This window comes from Asparagus officinalis, chromosome 4, assembly GCF_001876935.1.
Source record: "Asparagus officinalis chromosome 4, Aspof.V1, whole genome shotgun sequence".
NCBI lineage: Eukaryota > Viridiplantae > Streptophyta > Magnoliopsida > Asparagales > Asparagaceae > Asparagus > Asparagus officinalis.
The window spans coordinates 56,955,837-56,962,783 of record NC_033797.1 but is presented as its reverse complement, the minus strand read 5'-3'; positions in this window follow the sequence as shown (position 1 = coordinate 56,962,783).

Sequence of the window (6,947 nt, the reverse complement as noted above, 5' to 3'; positions counted from 1 at the left end):
ATATTGACTTCAGTTGCGTGATCAGATTATCCTTAAGAATATTATGTATAAAATTCTCCAGGAACTTCCCGTCGAAGGTAGGAAACAGTTTAGACTCATATACCTATTAGAGTACCGGGGAGCAGTTTAACCGCATATACCGGTTGGAGGATTAGAAGCAGTTTATACTCATATACTCGTCGGAGTGTCAGAAGGAGCAGTTCATACTCTTATACTTGTCGGAGTCTTCATTCGACTTAATTGAGCGTTATGATGCCGGCTTCAACCAAGGTTTGGATGCTATTTTTGAGAGCGAAACAAACATTGGTAAGATGAAGGATTCTCCTGTGGTACGCACAGTACTTTGGATCCGTAGTATTATCAGCTTCCTCCTGATCTGCGCTAGGTGGTAACTTGATCTTGTTATTTTCAAGGAGGGACTCAAAAATGGCTGGAACGTCTTCGTCTTTGAAGGAGTACTCTTTTTGGAGTCTCGGATCCGAAGTCTTTTGCTGTCTCTAGGATTGCTGTTGTGACGTCTGATTAGCATCAACTGCAGCTGCAGGGGCCTTCCCTTTACCACGAGAAATGAAGCTTGAATTTGTAGGGTTAGTCATCGGTTGGCTTCTCTCAGCTTTCTTACTTCTAAGGAAGTGCTCGGCCTGCTCTCCGTGCACTTTCAACTCTTTCCAGGTATGTGATGGTGCTACTCCCATAACTTCTAACACGTCCAAAGATAGATTGTTATGGCATGTTTGGAGGATGAAGTCCTCTGTGATCGGATCTCAGCAGTTCATTGCCTTATTATGGAAGCGCTTGACGAATTCGTCGACCGTCTCGTCGTCTTCCTGTTTCTCATCGAAGAGTGTCCTGATTGACACCTCGGCATCATCATCAAAGAAGTGAGTGAGGAACAGGTTCTCCATGTTGTCCTAGCTGTTGATGCTTCCAGGCTTGAGACGACGGTACCAATCAAAGGTGGGTCCACGAAGGGTGCCAACGAATGACCGAACCATTAATTCTTCATCACCAGAGATTATGCCCAAGTGGGACTTAAAATAAATCAAGTGTTGAATGGGGGAGCCCTTCCCGTCGAACGACATGAAGTTGATCAGGTTGAATTTAGCTGGATATGGGATTGACTCCCACTCTCTCGGGTAAGGACATGGAATACTGATCTTCTTCACCTCTCGAGTAGACATCAGAACGTTGATTTTGCTCTCGAGGTCTTTCATCTTTTCATCCTCATTCGTATCCTTCTTTGGTCGATTTTGAGGATGATCAATGGGGCCACCCCTAGTGTTGTTATTCTCAGTGGGGTCACCCCCAGCATATTGGTCAATAGGAGGGTCATCAGCATCGAGGTGTTCATCCACATCTGAATCGCTAGCTGCTTGACTAACATTGTTGTGATGACTGGATTCACCTATCTGATTTGACAAGGCTCGGATCTGTTGATCATGCTCTTCCCTCATTTGCAGCATAGCCATTTTTATTTCGAACTTGAAGTTCTCTTTTTGCTTAGCCAAGGCATCCTCGATGATTTTGACCATTTGCTCGGTGTTAACCATAAACGCCTCGCGGGATTGTCCTATGCTAGACACTGTATTGTCAGAAGCGGTGGCAGAGTTCGCATCTGATGCTTCATCTTCCAAGGATAATCTGCTATTCATCCTCTGATAGTCCTTATGCCTAGTAGTTCCCGTGCGTAACCGAGTTATATGTTAGGATATGTCCAAAAAATATCGGGGATTAAAACATCGCATTGACTTCTCCTTATCGCCCATATTGATGGTGAACTTTGGGAGTTCATCATCTTGCGCAGTTGATCTTTTTCTATAGAAACGCCTTGCCTTGGACTTGGATGTTCTGGTACAGATCCTTTCAAATACCGAGACCCTCTGTGGGGCGGTCTTGGGGCAGCTACATGCTGATAATACTGCTCTGATAAGTTTGGTACATGGACATTGAGAGTCTGCTTCCCGAGTACTTCTCTTTCAAAATTTATTCCTACCCCCAATCTAATAGTACAACTCATCGACGTTGCGATCAGAGCAAACTATCAGCTATTGGTTTGATTTCTCAGATGGAACGCTGTCGACTGTTCAGTGCGTCTTCTTCTGAATAGGTAGCGCTTTATTGGCTTTAGCAGGAGTCACACGTTTGGAATCACACTCATGTGAGGATGAAATTTTAAAGGGCTCCTGGTTTTGTGCAGGCATCTCCACGCGGGTAGTTACGGGAATCAACTTGTTAGGATGTCGCGTACGACTGTAGGGTGAAAATTTGATTCTTCTGAAGAAAGGAGTTTCGTTTGTATTTATAAGAAAGCTTATTACAAACTAACAAATCAAATGTTTACAACAGAAGCAGAGGGAAAGCCCTCTTTGTTTTGTGTGGGGACTTTAGGTGGCTATAGGACGCTTCGCTCGATGCTCGGGTCGAGTCTGCTTCCCTTGGACTGTTTGAATGAGGTTGCTGGAGAGCTTCAGTTCGCAGTAGAAGCTCGGGGTAATAGAGTTCGGGTCTGCTTAGTTCGTCGGCGATCGGAGCTCAGAACTAGGCAGCGGTGCTGTAATGCAAGGATTTGCTAACAGCTTGGTCTCAACTCTTTTTTCTCCAAGTTTTGCGACCTCTCTTCCATCGTACTGGAAGGGGCTTTTTAAATGAAAGAAGGACAGCTCGACTTCTCCTTGAATTGTGGGATGTGACCACATCCTCTTCAGAGACGTCTCGCCGTTCCTCGATACCATGAATGGTCATTCCAGGGATTGTGCTCTATGTCCTGTCACCTACGATGGGAAGGCCCATTCTTGTGTGTGAGGCAACGAACGACTGCTATCCGAGTGGATTTGACCAGCATTAATGAACCGCATTTATGAGTCCGCAGATCGATGAAGTGTCTGTCCGATCACTTGTACTGTGCGTGACCGCCCGGCGTGCTTTGAGCACGGTGCTTTCTCCTTTCCGGTCAGGAGAGGCGGTGAAGTAGGTTTACAGTACTCGAGTGGGTCTAGCCAGCTTGCCGAGTGCCGGCGGATCCAGCTCTTGGCTCAGACATCCGAGGTGAGTCGCATTTATGAATGCTCAGGTTGACTCGACACCTGTCCAGGCTTTCGTGCTGCGCGTACTGCGTGAAAGGCGAACTTCCGCCATCCTAATCGATCTTAACTCGTGCTGGCGAGCCGACCGTAAGGTGAACTTAGAATCGAGCATGTGCGACGTCCATGCGATTTAGGCCCATGCCAGAGAACCGGGCGTGCGAGCTCTTTTCGCAGGCGAATTTCCTGTGAGCGTATAGAGGTATTTTTTACCGTCTACAAGACCCCCTTCAAAGTTTTCAGACCTAAACCGGCTCGCGTGTGGTCTGGAATACTTTGAATGAAGAAATTTTCGGCGAAGTAAGCGCACTTGATTTCTTTTAGGATTTTTAGCAAATCCTCAGCTATCAACGGGTTTGATGTGCCTTTACCGATCACCGTTTGAATCGGGCTAGCCATACTATTCCCCTCAGTATGATGAGTTGTCGAACAGTCTCTCTTAGGCTTAATGCTAAGATTTCTGCTCTAACCCTTAGCCGTCTGAGGCGTGGGTTTTAACCGTTTAAGCGAGGTCATTCCATTGGCTTTGTTTATGATTTTACCTTTAGTGGCGAGCGAGTTGCCCAGGCGAAATTAGTCTTTGGGAGCCAAATTTCGCGCAGCTCGCGGGGTCATGCTAAGTATTTGCAGGCGAAACCCGCCCTTTTTGAGGTGGGCCCAGATCTGACGGGAGATGAGCCACGTGTCAGCTGATAGGGCCTTGTGCTTCCCAGCTAAGGCGGCGCGGTCCCATTGGGTCGCGGCGATCGTGGTCCCAGCTAAGGCGGCGCGGTCTCATTGGGTCGCGGCGATCGTGGTTTGACAACACGATTTCGTGTGTTTCGCCCCGTGACGCATCGTGGCCGTGGTTTTCGGGTTCAACCGTCGGATGTAACCGCCAACCTCGGTTCTTTCGATATACCGAGGGTGATCTGAGCCGTCGAATTTGATCGTGGCCACGTCTTCTGTCCGTTAGGGTTTTCGCTTTTCGAGGGCAGTCGTGGCCACGTGGACAATTCCGCCCTTCTAATTCAGCCATTTTCCTCCATTGGGAGTTATCGTGCTCTCAAATCTTGAAAGGAACATCCCAGGAAAGAATTCCCGCTTCATCCTACAATGGCTCCGAAATCTAAGAGGTGCAAAGTGAGGGGTGCGGGCCCCGGACGTTATTCCGACCGTCTCTCCCCCGGCATGCCTGCCGGTGCTCTGGAATCGCGCCCAGGTACGTTGATGGGTTCGTTAGATGATCTTTTGTAAGTCTTAGGCGTCGGATTTTAGGGAGATGAGTGTTACTCCTTTCCCCGATTTGGGGCAAAGTTTGCCCTATTTTGCCTTTAGTTTTCTGCTTGTAATAGGACTTCTTTTTCGTGAATGAAATTATCCCTTTTGTTTTTGGCCTATTGTCACTTGTGTGCGTGTGCCATTTTCGTAACCATGCATTGGTCAGAATCTGGCCGCAAGAGGACCTCAACTGTAGCGGGATTACCATCGATTTCGATAGGCGATTTCCCCCTCCTCTGTTCGATGGGCGATTTCGCCCCCACAGCTGATTTTGTCTCAATTGACTTTTTATTTCTTGTTGCAGCGACCTTCTCCGATGAGGCTCTCCCGGAGGGTGTGGCGGTTGGCCACGCCGGGGCTACGAATTATACGGCGCCTTCTCGATTTCCTTCTCTGGCTCCAATGCCCGTATTCACCGCTGATAAGCCGCATGGTCTGGTACAGAGGGTCACGGACGGTCATCACTTGACATTACGCGAGTTGACGACCAACGCGGTGCTGACAGATGAGGACAGGGCAGAGCTGCCGAAGCCTCAATTTTTGTTCGGCGACGCTATGGCCGACCCCTCCGCCCTGTTGCTCAAAGAGAGCCGGTGGTTCCGCACGGTAGAGGGGGTTCATTATTACCTCCCCAGCATGTCGAGAGGGTTTTCGATCGTCGAGCTGCGATCCCTCGCCATTCCTCGGACGATGCACTGGGATTTGACCCCTTCTCAGGATGGGGTCACTTGTGGCGTCTTTACGGGCTCCACTGCTGGGTATGGAGTGGAGAGTTCGTGCAAGCGCGTGACGGGCCTGCGCCCTGGCTTAAGGACTTTAGGGCCCCGGGGTGGGTCTATTCTGCACCCGGCAGCGACACGTGGTGGTCCAAGATCACCGACTACATTCTGGCCGAAAATGCTGATCTCAAAGGCACAGAGCTGTATGTGGCCATCGAAGCCACTCGACACGGCTTGCGGATCAACGCTTCTCAGTTCCATAGTATCTTGGAACTGTATTGCGCGGAAAGCGGCACGTTTTTCACCCCCAATGGTGAGCTTGGTATCACCCCTCACGAGATGTACGACGTGTCGGGGCTGCCTCTGGGAGACTTCCCTTACGAGGAGTACGTCCCCGATCAAGATGAGATTGATCAGCTGTCGAGCCATTCCCCTTTGGCGGTTGAAACTCTGTGGGAGTTACTCTGCCACTACCACATATGCCTCAGTACCCTAGGGGCCTCGGATCACAAGGGGAAGAAGAAGAAGACCCCGGGGATCAGCCACAAGAATTGGGCTGATTACCTGTTCCCGGGGAACGATGTCAAGGGGATTCCCGCTCTCCCGTTAGGCGCGTGCGACCAGTCTGAAGTGGAGGCGAGGGCAGCTAAAGAAGGAAGCACTCTGACTCTTGACCGCGACGAGGGCGGGTTTAAGTCTGGTACTGTCCTTCACTCATTCCATCATCAGGTAAAGTTTCTCATCTCGGGGAAGGCGCTGCTCGCGGGGTACCTCATGTTATGGCTGAAGAGGTGCGTAATCCCCACTCACTCCTTTGAGGCTCTTCCCGTGGAGGTCGTGTATCCGGCGGTTTGCCTAGCTCACGGGAAGTCTTATTCCCTGGTATCGGCGACGATAGCGTGCATTCACCGAGGGCTCCGCACTCTGACGGCCCAATTCTGTCGTGTGTCGGTCCTTGATGAGGGGGAAGGAGTAGTTATCAAAACTCCCAATCCTAGGGTGGGGCTACCGTACACCTACTTGATGGCGTGGTTCGTATACCACTGCGAATGTTTGATGAGCGCCCCGGCGGCGCTCCAGGGCGATAAGTTTGTCCCCTTCGTCCAGCGCTTGGAGAGGTGTTCTTGGAAATGCAAGGACATCCCTGATGCCAGGAAGACGCTCTCCCACTTCGGGCATTATAATTTCCGCCGCTTCTTCCCTTATTTCAGCGGGGGCGGATATGGAGAATCTCTCAGGGATGCTCCGACAGCGGATCACTACACGGTCCTTACTCGTGGTGCCTTTCGCTGGTTGGTGAATATCAGCGGGGGTGGATATGGAGAATCTCTCAGGGATGCTCCGACAGCGGATCACTACACGGTCCTTACTCGTGGTGCCTTTCGCTGGTTGGTGAATATCCGACCGGGGTATCACATTCTGAGAACGGGCCCTACATGCTATCTCGAGCCATATATCCCCTGCAGGTTCGCCCGCCAGTTTGGGTACGATCAATTGTATGTGGGTAATGCCAACCCCCACCTAAACTTCGAAGGAGGACTAGTTGACGGAGCTCGGGGATGGTTCTGGACCCATGCTGGAGGCACCCAAGCCCGCTTTGAGTTGCCCGCGAAGGACCGCGATTTACACCACACGCTCTTATACTGCCGCTGGTATCGGGGCGCTAGTGCTGATCCTGCCAATTTCTGGTTCCAGAACTCATGTCTGGTGGAACGCGATCGTCCTGTCAGGGGTCCTCTCCGTTCTTCGAGGCGAAGGGGCTATCAAATCACTAGGGAGTTGTTCTCGGAGGATCCAGTTGAGGATTCCGAGGGTTTTAATGCTGGTTTGGACGAATCTGAGGTTCCCGAGATTCGAGCTCCAGTCCAGAGTCCGACAATCGGACAAA